Below are 14,865 nucleotides of genomic sequence, written 5' to 3'. Positions count from 1 at the left end.
TCAAGTGATTCTTCCACCTCAGCCTCCCGAGTAGCTGGGACTAAAGATGCATGACACCATGCCTGGCTGATTTTGTATTTTTAGTAGAGATGGGGTTTCACCATGTTAGCCAGGATAGTCTCGAACTCCTGACCTCGTGATCCACCTGCCCTCGGCCTTCCAAAATTCTGGAATTAAAGGCATGAGCCACTATGCCCGGCCCTATATAGATATCTATATGTGTGTATGTATATATGTGTTATATATACACGTATCTATATGTATACATATATATACATATACAATGGATAGATACCAGTTAAATTGACCCATTTTAGCATTATGTAATATCAATCATTGTCTCATGCTAGTACTTAAGACATGTCTACTATAATTATGACTACCTCACCCAATTGTAGTTACTACTAGCATGGAATATAGATTTTTTTCATTCTGTTATTTTCAGCCTATTTAAATGCTACAATGAATCTCTTGTAGGCAGCATACTGTATGCTATTTTTCTTAAGCCAATTAGGCATTTGATTGTTTAAATATAATTTTTTTTTATTTTTGAGATAGGTTCTCACTCTGTCAACCAGGCTGGTTTGCAGTGGTTTGATCATGACTCACTGCAGTTTCAACCTCCCAAATTCAGATGATTCTCTCATTTCAGCCTCTGAAGTAGCTGGGTTACAAGTATGTGCCATCACACCCAGCGAGGTTTTTTGTATTTTTTGTAGAGACACAATTTTGCCATGTTGCCCACTCAGGTCTTGACCTTCTGAGATCAAGTTGAGCAGCCCACCTTGGCCTCCCAAAGTCCTGGGATTACATTTTTTAAAATTAAATAGTTTAATTAATTTTTATTTAAAATAATTGCTTAAAGAAATGTTTCTATTCCCAGTTTTATTGTTTGTTTTTTTTTAGATTTTTTTTTAATGAAGTATTTATTGATCATTCTTGGGTGTTTCTCGGAGAGGGGGATATGGCAGGGTCATAGGATAATAGTGGAGAGAAGGTCAGGGGATAAACACATGAACAAAGGTCTCTGGTTTTCTAGGCAGAGGTCCCTGCGGCCTTCTGCAGTGTTTGTGTCCCTGGGTACTTGAGATTAGGGAGTGGTGATGACTTTTAAAGAGCATGCTGCCTTCAAGCATCTGTTTAACAAAGCACATCTTGCACCGCCCTTAATCCATTTAACCCTGAGTTGACACAGCACATGTTTCAGAGAGCAGGGGGCTGGGGGAAAGGCCATAGATCAACAGCATCCCAAGGCAGAAGAATTTCTCCTAGTCAGAACAAAATGGAGTCTCCTATGCCCACCTCTTTCTACACAGACACAGCAACAATCTGATCTCTCCTTCCTTTCCCCACAGTTCTCCCCCTTCTTTTCAACAAGACCGCCATCGTCCTCATGGCCCGCTCCCGATGGTCACTGTCTCTTCGGAGCTGTTGGATACACCTCCCAGACAGGGCGGCCGGGCAGAGGTGCTCCTCACCTCCCAGACAGGGCGGCCGGGCAGAGGCGTTCCTCACTTCCCAGACGGGGCGGCCGGGCAGAGGCGCTCCTCAATTTCCAGAAGGGGCGGCCGGGCAGAGGCGCTCCTCAATTTCCAGAAGGGGCGGCCGGGCAGAGGCGCTCCTCACTTCCCAGATGGGGTGGCCAGGCAGAGGCACTTCTCACTTCCCAGACGGTGTGGCGGCCGGGCAGAGGAGCTCCTCACTTCCCAAACAGGGTGGCCGGGCAGAGGCGCTCCTCACTTCCCAGACAGGGTGGCCGGGCAGAGGTGCTCCTCACTTCCTCCCAGACGGGGTGGCGGCCGGGCAGAGGCGCTCCTCACCTCCCAGACGAGGTGGCCGGGCAGAGGAGCTCCTCACTTCCCAGACAGGGTGGCCGGGCAGAGGTGCTCCTCACTTCCTCCCAGACGGGGTGGCGGCCGGGCAGAGGCGCTCCTCACCTCCCAGACGGGGTGGCCGGGCAGAGGAGCTCCTCACCTCCCAGACAGGGTGGCCGGGCAGAGGCGCTCCTCACTTCCCAGATGGGGTGGCCGGGCAGAGGCGCTCCTCACTTCCCAGACAGGGTGGCCAGGCAGAGGCGTGCCTCACTTCCCAGACGGGGTGGCCGGGCAGAGGTGCTCCTCACTTCCTCCCAGACGGGGTGGCGGCTGGGCAGAGGCGCTCCTCACCTCCCAGACGGGGCGGCCAGGCAGAGGTGCTCCTCACCTCCCAGACGGGGTGGCGGCCAGGCAGAGGCGCTCCTCACCTCCCAGATGGGGCAGCCGGGCAGAGGTGCTCCTCATCTCCCAGTCAGAGCAGCCGGGCAGAGGTGCTCCTCACTTCCTCCCAGATGGGGTGGCGGCCGGGCAGAGGCACTCCTCACCTCCCAGACAGGGTGGCCAGGCAGAGGCGCTCCTCACTTCCCATATGGGGTGGCGGCCGGGCAGAGGTGCTCCTCACCTCCCAGACGGGGCAGCCGGGCAGAGGCGCTCCTCACTTCCCAGACATTGGGCGACTGGGCAGAGGCGCTCCTCACTTCCCAGATGGGGCAGCTGGGCAGAGGCGCTCCTCACATCCCAGACAATGGGAGTCCGGGCAGAGACGTTCCTCACTTCCTAGACGGGGTGGCGGCCAGGCAGAGGCTGTAATCTTAGCACTTTAAGAGGCCAAGGCAGGAGGCTGGTAGGTGGAGGTTGTAGCGAGCCGAGAATACGCCACTGCACTCCAGCCTGAGCACCATTGAACATTGAGTGAGCGAGACTCCGTCTGCAATCCCAGCACCTCGGGAGGCCGAGGCAGGCAGATCACTGGAGGCCAGGAGCTGGAGACCAGCCCGGTCAACACGGCGCAATCCTGTCTCCACCAAAAATACAAAAACCATTCAGGCGTGGCGGCACGCGCCTGCAATCCCAGGCACTCGGCAGGCTGAGGCAGGAGAGTCACAGGAGCCCAAGGCAGGGAGGTTGCAGCGAGCCGAGATCACGGCAGTACAGTCCAGCTTCGGCAACAGAGGGAGACCAAAAAAAAGAAGGAGAGGGAGACCGAAGAAAGGGAGAGGGAGAGGGAGAGAGAGAGCCAGTTTTATTGTTTTATGTGCTTCTCATAGATATATTTTTCTCATTTCCTGTTTTACCACCCTAAATTTTAATTTTGTAGTGACTTGCTTTATTTTTTAATTTTGTTTAGCATAGTTTTTATATTTTATATCTGATAACATATTTATGCAGATTTATATTTTGTTTTTCATATTCTACAGAAGAAATTTAGGCATTTTATGTAACATCATTATAACAGTAATGAATTCTATGTGTGTCTGTATGTTTACATTTAACAGAGAGCTTTATATTCGCATAGTCATATGATGCTGTGCAGAATTTTATTTTTTAACATAATGGACTCATTGTAGCATTTCTTTGCTTTTATATGCAAAGTTTCACCATGTTCCTCAGGATGTTCTTGAACTCCTGGTCTCAAGTGATCTGACTGCCTGGACCTCCTAAAACTGTAGGATTACAGGCATGAGGCACTGTGCCTCGCCACCATATAGCATTTTTTGTAGAACAGTGCTAGTCGTGATGAACACTCTCACCTTTTATTTTGGAAAGTCTTTATTTTTATCCTTTTTTGAAGTAAAATAATTTCAAATCAAGTATTATTGGTCAGGTATTATTTTATTACCTCAAAATTTGGGAACTACATAGTCTTTTGTATTTGCAAGTAAACTCTGTATTACTTTTTCCCTATAGTCTTCTTTGAAGATTTTGTTCATGAATTTATTGATCTGCTTGATGCTGTCCAATAAGTATTACATTCTGCATTTTAAATTTGTTTTGCAATTTTGTATTTTTGTATTATATATTTTAGAACATGCCACCTCATACCAGTCAGTTGTGTTTTGATTTTTTAGTTTACAATTGTGTATGACAATATTTAATTCTGAACAATTTAAGACAGTGTGGAGCAAAATTAAATATGAATCAGCCATACATCTATTGCCAATATAATTGTAATTATCTCTGTTTGTTTGCCTTTATAAATATTATCCCTATGTTGCTTTATAACTTGTATATTTGTTGTGTAGTTTTATTGTCAATGGTTGTGGAATCCTGTGTAAGTGAGTAATAAAATTTCTCCTAATTTGAACATCCTATTATTTGTGAATCTTCCATATCCTGTTTATTTGTGAATCCATATTATTTTTTCTGTGAAAGAAATATTTTGGGATTTGAAGATAATTTATTTTAATATTTGTTTATTTATTTATTTATTATTTATTTTTGAGACGGAGTTTCGCACTCTTGCCCAGGCTGGAGTGCAGTGACGCCACCTCAGCTCACTGCAAGCTCTGCCTCCTGGGTTCCGGCCATTCTCCTGCCTCAGCCTCCCGAGTAGCTGGGACTACAGGCGCCTGTCACCACACCCGGCTAATTTTTTGTATTTTTAGCAGAGATGGGCTTTCACCTCAATAGCCAGGATGATCTCGATCTCCTGACCTTGTGATCCACCCACCTCAACCTCCCAAAGTGCTGACATTACAGGCGTGAGCCACTGTGCCTGGACTGAAGATAATTTAAAAACTGTAAGCTGGGCGTGGTGGCTCACACCTGTAATCCCAGCACTTGGGTAGGCTGAGGCGGGTGGATCACCTGAGGTTAGCAGTTTGAGACCAGCCTGGCCAAGGTGGTGAAACCCCATTTCTACTAAAAATACAAAAACATTAGCCGGGCATGGTGTTGGGCACCTGTAATCTCAGGTACTTGGGAAGCTGAGGCAAGAGAATCACTTGAACTCAGGAGGCAGAAGTTGCAATGAGTCAAGATTGCACCATTGCACTCCAGCTGGGCAGCAAGCGTGAAACTACTTCTCAAAAAAAAAAAAAAAAAAAAACTCTCATAACTACATTTCTCTTCTAGCTATTATTGTTCATTTGTACTTGTCAAAAACACAACAATTTATAATAAAATATTTTCAAACATTCAGTTTAGTTATATTTACATTGTTATGCAACATTGCTGAAGTGTTTTTATCTTGCAAAGCTAAATTTCAATGCATGTTATACTACTACCAATCTTTCCTCTATTGTGGCACTTTTCAAACACCACTCTGTTTTCTGTTCCTAGTGGTGTAACTTCTTTATATATCTCATACAATCTCTGTCTGTTCGTGGCTGACTTATGTCACTTGGCAAAATGTCATCAAGATTTATCTGTGTAGTTGTTAGAATATTTTCTGCTTTTTGAAAACTGAGTGATATTCCAATATTTTTACATTTCAAATTATATGTATTAAATAATTTGGTGACAGAAACTAGCATTGTTTTTACCTATTGGCTTTCAGTAACTATGCTACGATTATTATGGGAATGCAAATGACTCTTTATATGACCATGTATGTGAAAGTTTATGTGTTGCATTCTATTTGATTTGTCTTGGTTTCAGCTTGATACTCATACCAAATTGTTTTAATTCTTTAGCCTTGTAATCTGTTTTGAAATGAGGAATTATAATGCCTCCAACATTGTTTCTTTTCTTTGAAGATTTTTGGGTCCTTTATTGTCTCTTGCAATAGCACTCCTGGGTTTGCTATTACTGTTTTTTCAAAACATGCAATGAGAAATTTGAAAAACATTGCATTAAATCTGTAGATTACATTAAACGGTATAAACATCTTTACAATATTAATTATTTTAACCTTTGAACAAGAGCATGCTTGAGTGTATTGTTTAATTTCTATATATTTGTGAATTTTTCAATTTTTTCTATTGTTTTATATTCTTATTCCATTTTGTTCATAGAAAGTAATCCATAAAATTTTAGGGTGTGTGTGTGTGTGTAGACAGGAGTCTCACTCTGTTGCCCAGGCTGGGGTGCAGTGGTACAGTGGCATGATCTCGGCTCACTGCAACCCCTGCCTTCTGGGTTCAAGCAATTCTGGGGCTTTAGCCTCCTGAGTATCTGGGAATATAGGCGCATGCCACCAGGCCCAGCTAATTTTTGTATTTTTAGTAGAGACAGGGTTTTGCCATATTGGCCATGCTGGTCTCAAACTCCTGACCTCAGGTGATCCACCCACCTTGGCCTCCCAAACTGCTAGGATTATAGGCATGAGCCCAAAGTTTTAGGTGTTTTTTTGTTTGTTTGTTTGTTTCTTTTTGAGACAGAATCTCACTGTGTCACCCAGGCTGGAATGCAGTGGCTTGATCTCGGCTCACTGCAAGCTCCACCTCAGGGGTTCACACCATTCTGCTGCCTCAGCCTCCCAAGTAGCTGGGTCTACAGGTGCTTGCCACCACGCCTGGCTAATTTTTTCATTTTTAGTAGAGACGGGGTTTCACCCTGTTAGCCAGGATGGTCTCAATCTCCTGAGCTCATGATCCACCCGCCTTGGCCTCCCAAAGTGCTGGGATTACAAGCGTGAGCCACCACGGCTGGCCAGGTGTTTTTATTTTTATTTTTATTTTTTTTGAGACAGAGTCCTGCTATGTCACCCTGGCTGGAGTACAGTGGCATGGTCTCTGCCCACTGCAACTTCCACCTCCCAGGTCCAAGCGATTCTCCTGCCTCAGCCTCCCAAGTAGCTGGGATCACAGGCATGTACCACCACAGCCGGCTAATTTTGTATTTTCAGTAGAGACCACCATACCCGGCTAATTTTGTATTTTCATGTTGGCCAGGCTGGTCTTGAACTCCCGATCTCAGGTGATCCACCTGCCTCAACCTCCAAAAGTGCTGGGATAACAGGTGTGAGCCACCATGCCTGGCTCAAAATTTTAGTTTTACAACATATGTTAAGATTTATTTTTGACCTAACAGGTGGTCTATCAAAAAGAATGTTGTATGAGCTATTGCAAAGGGTGTGTTTCCTGATGTTCAGAAGTGTTCTCTGTATCTCTGTTAGAAATATTTGTTTTACACTGCCTTCAAGTCCAATGTTTCCTTACTAATATTCTTATTTTATTATTATCAGAGAAAGTGAGGTAGCAAAATATCCTCCTATAATTGCGTTGTTTTTTATGTGTTTCTTCAATTATGTCAATATTTACCCTACATATTTGGAACCCTAATGTGAGATACACACATACATGCATGTGTATGTACAAATTTTTCATAGGTTCCCAGTGAATAAATCTATTATTGCTTAATGTCTTTTGTCTTTTTGGAGTATTTACTTCATATGCATTTTATATAATATGAGTTTTTGACTTAAGATGTAGCTTGTGTAATACTAATTTGACCTTTTCTGCTCTAATTTGGTTAATATTTGGATAAAATGCTTACTTCAATCTTGCTACTTTCAGGCTTTATTATTATTAGTTCTAAACTGACTCTTGTAGAAAGGCAAGTCGAGTCTTGAGGTTTTTTTTTTAATAAATCCCTTTATTGAAACTATGCCTCTTGATTAGAAAGTTAATTATACATATATGTAAGTAATTTTCTGAAAGACAAAGACTTCCTGTTATTTTATTAATTATTTTATTTGATTCTTGTATCTTTATCCCTCATTTTCTCTCTCTCTGTCTTCCTTTGTGTCTGTTTCATTTTAGTATTGATATGGTTTAACTTCTTTCTTATTTTCTTTTGGGTATCTACGCAGATATTTTCATTGTGGTACCTTGGGAATTACTTAAAACCTCTAAAAGATAAAACAGTATATATTTAATCTGGTGAAAAATGAACTTCAGTTACATACAAAAATTTTTCCTCATTACATCTGCCCTCAACTTTGTTATTGATATTGCTGATTATATCTTTTTAAGTTGTGTATTTATTAACAGATATTTACAATACTTTCTGTGCTTTTATTTTTCTAATTTTAGAGAATAATTATGTGTTTTCTGTCCCATTATGAGAATACTAAGAAATTCAATTTTTTGTGTGTATGTTTCCCAGCAACGTATGTATTTTTATATGACGATGTCTTTTCTTGCATCATGTTATTTTCAGTGGAAGAAACATTTTTCAGCATCTTTGATAAATAGGCCATCTACAGTGCCGATATACTGTCTTAGGATTTGGTTATTTTAGGTCTTTTTTTATTATTATTTGGTAGGACATTTTAGCTGATGATTATTCTTCTCACTTGACAGCTATTTTTCTTCAGGGCAATATCACACAGTTTTCTTCTGGCCTGCAAAATTTTCTTTTGAAAAACTCACTGTTTTATTGTGTAACTCTGGTTATAAATGAGACATCACTTTTATCTTGCAGCTCTTGAGATTCTCTTTTGTCTCGGACATTTTAAATTGTTCTTATAGATGTGCTTTTTATAAATATCTTGTGTATTTTAGTTTGTGGAACTTTTTTATTTTTATACCATTTTTTCTTTTAGAATTGGTTATTATGTCTTTTTGTATTTTTTACCTCCACAGTTACTGTTTTTCAAATACTTTTAATATTTTTGCTGTTTTTCTAATTTTTCTGATTTTCAGTAGTTGTCTGTGCTCCTTTTACTCATTGAGTATTATTCAACTTATTTTAAATTTCTAAAATTTTTACATTTTTATTTTATAATGATTGCTTTCTGAAATTTTCATAATTTTTTTGATGGGGCCTTGTTGCCCTAATATTTTGTACATATTGTAATCTTTGAGACTTGCACATTAAAAAAAAAAAAAAGCTACCTGTCACAATCTTTACAATGTAGATTTATCCTGGCATAGTCTGAAAGCAGTTGTCATGGCTAGACATTCTGGAAGCCTTTCAAACATGTTCTTAGAATGTGTCTTATCTGAATTGTTTTACTTTCTAGTTTAAAAAGTTTATTTGTATTTCTTCTTCCTAGTTATCAATCACTTGCTACATTTGTTCTTTGGTCTCAGTAGTCTCAAATTGTCATTCCAAAGTATAATATTTTTTTTAGCATTTTATTTAATGAGAGACTGAAACCAGTGTCTTGAAAGACCCCTAAAAGCCAGACATAGAAATGTATGTGCCAATATTTTTCTTGTCTTTTAAATAGAAACAAGGAGTTGGCAATTTACTTCTAAGGGCACTATGTTATACTGGGGAGAAGGAAGTAGTGTGTTGGGTTAATATAACAGATTTTTCTTTTTCTTCATGTTGCTTTTTACATTGTTCTCACCTGGGGCACTTCACACACTTATTTATAAATTTTCCAAAATATGTTTTTGAATAAATTAGAGCCTGTGGTATTTTGCTATGCCATCTTGCTTATGTAGTTTATACAGTTTTATAGGTTAGATTTGTAAAAATTATTTACCTGAGTCCAGTAAGTGGAGTAATTTGTTGTTTTAATTTCTTTTAGTTATGTGTTCTCATATTGCTGAAGACCTTTGGCCAGAGTGAGACATAAAAGATTTTTTCCAAAAAGTCATACTGAGGAGATATGATAAATGTGGACATGATAATTTACAATTAAGATTAGGCTGTAAAAGTGTGAATGAGTATAAGGTGGCAAAGGAGGTTATAATAGACTTAATTAATGTCTGATAACTACCCAGAGCAAAATATATCAATATGATGAATATGTGAAAGTCTTTTATAAATTTTCAAATTCAGATAGACATAAGATAAGATATATTGAAAAGAAAACTTGCAAATGTAAAAATGCGGTAAATCATTTCACATGCTTTCACAACTAACTCAACATAAGAGAATTCACATTACAGAGAATTCCCTCAAATGTGAAGAATGTGGCAAAGCCTTTAACAAGTCCTCAGCCCTTACTAAACATAAGATGATTCATACTGGAGACAAACCCTATAAATGTGAAGAGTGTGGCAAAGCTTTTAACCGGTCTTCACACCTTACTCAACGTAAGATAATTCATACTAGAGAGAAACCCTACAAATGTGAAGAATGTGGCAAAGCCTTTAACCAGTCTTCACACCTTACTCAACATAAGAGAATTCATACTGGAGAGAAACCCTACAAATGTGATGAGTGTGGCAAAGCCTTTAACTGGTCCTCAGCCCTTACTCAACATAAGATGATTCATACTGGAGAGAAACCCTACAAATGTGAAGTGTGTGGCAAAGCCTTTAACTGGTCTTCACACCTTACTGAACATAAGTAGAGAATTCTTACTAGAGAGAAGCCCTCCAAATGTGATGAATGTTGCAAAGCCTTTAACTGGTCCTCAGCTCTTACTACCCTTACTCAACAAAAGAGAATTCATTCTGTAGAGAAACCCTACAAATGTGAAGAGTGTGGAAAAGCCTTTAACCAGTCCTCAGCTCTTATTTGACATAAGATTATTCATACTGGAGAGAAACCCTACAAAAGTGAACAGTGTGGCAAAACCTTTAACCAGTCTTCATATCTTATTCCACATAAGATAATTCATACTAGAGGGAAACCCTACACGTGTGAAGAGTGTGGCAAAGCCTTTAACCAGTCTTCACACCTTACTGAACATAAGATAATTCCTACTGGAGAGAAACCCTACAAATGTGAAGAATGTGACAAACCATTTAATCATTTCTCAAACCTTACTGTACGTAAGAGAATTCATGCTTGAGAGAAACCCTACAAATGTGAAGAATGTGGCAAAGCTTGTAACCATTCCTCAATCCTCTCTAAACATAAGGGAATTCAAAATAGAAAAACCCTACAAATGTGAAGAATGTGGCCTGGCTTTTAACAAATCCTCAACGTATACTAAGCACAAAAGAATTCATGCTGGAGAGAAACCCTTCAAATGGGATGAATGTGGCATAGCCTTTACCCAGTTCTCAACTCATACTAAAGATGAGAACTCATGTGGAAGATAAAACCTACAAATGTGAAGAAGTTGACAAAGCCTTTAAAAGTTCTCAACCCTTATTACACATAATTTATACTGGACAAAAATCCTAAAGTGTGAGGAATGTCACAAAGCCCTTAACAAGTCCTCAATTCTTAACAGATATAAGATGTTTCATACTGGAGTGAAACTCTATGATCCTGAATCTCACAGTACTTTAACAACACCTCAAACTTTTCTAAACATTAAAAAAAAAATTATACTAGTGCACAACTCTAGAAATAGAAAGAATATGAAAAAGTTTTTAAATCGTTTTCACACTTGATTGCAAGTAAAATAATTTATACTGGAGAAAACTCCAAGTGTGAAGAATATAACTTTTAACCAGTGTTCACAACTTATTGTACAGGAAAGTATTTATAGTTGAGAAATGGTGTACAAATATAAAGAATGTGGAAAAGTCATTAATACCTGCTCACATATTACACAACATCAGAGAGTTCATAATAATAATAATATAAATACAATCACTGTCAAATGACTTTTCAGAAATACAAGACTTTAAAGTGAAGAGTCTATCCTGAAGACAAAAACAATATAAGGGGGTTGTAATACTTGTATCACAGATTTTATTGTACACATTTATTTTTATTTATTTATTTTTTTGAGACGGAGTCTCACTCTGTCACCCAGGCTGGAGTGCAGTGACATGATCTCAGCTCACTGCACACTGCAAGCTCCTCCTCCCGGGTTCACATCATTCTCATACCTCAGCCTCCCAAGTGGCTGGGACTACAGGCACCCACCACCATGCCTGGCTAATTTTTTGGATTTTTAATAGAGACAGGGTTTCGCTGTGTTAGACAGGATGTTCTCGATCTCCTGACCTCATGATCCACCCACCTCGGCCTCCCAAAGTGCTGGGATTACAGGCATGAGCCACCATGCCCAGCCTATTGTACACATTTTGTAGTAGAGAATAATCCTGAAGCAGTGGCTGAAACTTTGTTCAACATTAGGGAATTTATATTGGAAAAGAATTTAGCAAATGTAATCAATTTGGGAAAACATTTTTTCAATAACTATAGCATAGAAAACGCCAGAGAGCTCATACTAAAATATACTTTTGCAGTTGAAATAAATATGAAGAAATATTTATTTTAAATTGAGTTTATATAATTATCAGAGAATTAACGTACAAATAGCTAAGGCACTGACACTTCAGACATTACACTAAATCAGACTGCTGAGTATAGAAAATCCAAAATTTATAGTTCTAGATCCCTGAGGAATTGTCACACTGACTTCCACAGTGGTTGAGCTAGTTTACAGTCCCACCAACAGTGTAAAAGTGTTCCTGTTTCTCCACATCCTCTCCAGCACCTGTTGTTTCCTGACTTTTTAATGATCGCCATTCTAACTGGTGTGAGATGGTATCTCATTGTGGTTTTGATTTGCATTTCTCTGATGGCCAGTGATAATGAGCATTTTTTCATGTGTCTTTTGGCTGCATAAATGTCTTCTTTTGAGAAGTGTCTGTTCATATCCTTCGCCCACTTTTTGATGGGGTTGTTTTTTTCTTGTAAATTTGTTTGAGTTCATTGTAGATTCTGGATATTAGCCCTTTGTCAGATGAGTAGATTGCAAAAACTTTCTCCCATTCTGTATGTTGCCTGTTCACTCTGATGGCAGTTTCTTTTGCTGTGCAGAAGCTCTTTAGTTTAATTAGATCCCATTTGTCAATTTTGGCTTTTGTTGCCATTGCTTTTGGTGTTTTAGAATGAAGACCTTGCCCATGCCTATGTCCTGAATGGTATTGCCTAGGTTTTCTTCTAGGGTTTTGATGGTTTTAGGTCTAACATGTAAGTCTTTAATCCAACTTGAATTAATTTTTGTATTAGTGTAAGGAAGGGATCCAGTTTCAGCTTTCTACATATGGCTAGCCAGTTTTCCCAACACCATTTATTAAATAGGGAATCATTTCCCCATTTCTAGTTTTTGTCAGGTTTGTCAAAGATCAGATGGTTGTAGATGGGGATCTAGAACTAGAAATACCATTTGACCCAGCAATCCCCTCACTGGGTATATACCCAAAGGATTATAAATCATGCTGCTATAAAGACACATGCAAACATATGTTTATTGTGGCAGTAATCACAATCGCAAAGACTTGGAACCAACCCAAATGTCCAACAATGATAGACTGGATTAAGAAAATGTGGCACATGTACACCATGGAATACTATGCAGCCACAAAAAATGATGAGTTCATGTCGTTTGTAGGGACATGGATGAAGCTGGAAACCATCATTCTCAGCAAACTATTGCAAGGACAAAAAACCAAAAGCCACATGTTCTCACTCATAGGTGGGAATTGAACAATGAGAACACGTGGACACAGGAAGGGGAACATCACACACCGGGGCCTGTTGTGGGGTGGGAGGAAGGGGAAGGGATAGCATTAGGAGATATACCTAATGTTAAATGACAAGTTACTGGGTGCAGCACACCAACATGGGACATGTATACATACGTAACTAACCTGCATGTTGTGCACATTTACCCTAAAACTTAAAGTATAATTAAAAAAAAAAGAAAATCCAAAATTACAGTTGGTGAGTAAATTAATTTTATATAACTTTAAAATGAGTAGACATTTCTTTGAAAAGTCATAGTTACATTCAAGCATACTTTTTTGGTAAAATTATAAAACTTTCTAAAAGTAAATAATGATGTAAGCTAACTCTCAAATTACTTCATGCTGTTTCTTCATTTCTATTCACCTGTGAAAGCATGTGATCAACTATTGCTGCACCAGAGATATGAGAGATACTTTATTAGGTGGGAATTATATATGACCTCTTCTATAAAAGAATAAGGACATTGAAATGTAAGACGCATGATAAGAATCTAAGTGAATAGGCTCTTTGTGGTTAACTTACTCAGTGATGTATGAGGTAGTTGTTCAGAGTAATATTCTTTCATGTTATGAGAGAAAAACATATTTTAGTTAAATGTAAATGAAAATAGTACCATATAATGTTACTGATTGTACTTTTATTTAATAAAATGCAATACATTTTAAAATTTTTAGATTATATGTGGACTTAATTTTTAATTAAATGTTTTCTTTTACCACGTTAAGACTTTTGTACATTCTGGTTGGGCACAGTGGCTCAAGCCTGTAATCCCAACACTTTGGGAGACTGAGGTGGACTGATCACTTGAGATCAGTAGTTCGAGACCAGCCTGGCCAACATGGTGAAACCCTGTCTCTACTAAAAATACAAAAATTAGATGGGCATGGTGGTGGGTACCTGGAATCCCAGTTACTTGGGAGATTGAGACAGAAGAATCACTTGAACCCCGGAGGCAGAGATTGCAGAGAGCCAAGATCACACCATTGCACTCTAGCCTGGATAAGAAGAGCAAGATCCCATCTCAAAAAAAAAAAGCCTTGTGCATTCAATAGAGCATTATTATTCCACTAACTTTAACATACCTTACTCAAGGGTGTAGGTAAAATATGGTAACAATATACTATTTGAAAACATAGTGGAATAACACCTCTAGTACTCTGTTCTGCCAGTGGCTTCAAATTGCAAATAAGTTAAAAAATATTTTTCACACAGGTTAAATTTTTATCCTTTTTTTTTTCAGACGGATTCTCGCTCTGTCGCCCAGGCTGCAGTGCAGTGACGCGATCTCGGCTCACTGCAAGCTCCGCCTCCCGGGTTCACGCCATTCTCCTGCCTCAGCCTCCCAAGTAGCTGAGAATACAGGCACTCATCACCACGCCCAGGTAATTTTTTGCATTTTTAGTGGAGGCGGGGTTTTACCGTGTTACCCAGGATGGTCTCCATCTCCTGACCTCGTGATTCACCAGCCTCGGTCTCCCAAAGTGCTGGGATTACCGGCATGAGCCACCACGCCTGGCCCCATTTTTATCCTTTCTTATTTATTCTTTTTAGTTTTGTGGTTACACAGTATGTGTATATATTTATGCCATGTATGGCATTTTTTGGTACAGGCATATAATATATAATAATTACACCAGAATAAATGAGGCATCCATCACCTCTAGCATTTATCCTTTTTATTACAAACAATTTGATTAGTAAAATAACAAAAATACTTTGTTATTTTAAAGTATTAAAAGTACTTTATTTTAAATTTTACAGTTGT

The 14,865-nt window shown here is 39.3% G+C and overlaps 1 pseudogene; it reads left to right on the top strand.

Moving 5' to 3' along the window:
• The window catches only part of LOC112130186 (zinc finger protein 257-like), a 32,502-nt pseudogene extending 21,794 nt beyond the window's left edge, over nucleotides 1–10,708 (top strand).
• The last annotated feature ends 4,157 nt before the right edge of the window (nucleotides 10,709–14,865 follow it).

The sequence above is a fragment of the Pongo abelii genome, chromosome 20, assembly GCF_028885655.2.
Source record: "Pongo abelii isolate AG06213 chromosome 20, NHGRI_mPonAbe1-v2.0_pri, whole genome shotgun sequence".
NCBI lineage: Eukaryota > Metazoa > Chordata > Mammalia > Primates > Hominidae > Pongo > Pongo abelii.
Note: the sequence above shows the minus strand (reverse complement) of the source record. Positions and strands in the feature narration are given on the sequence as shown.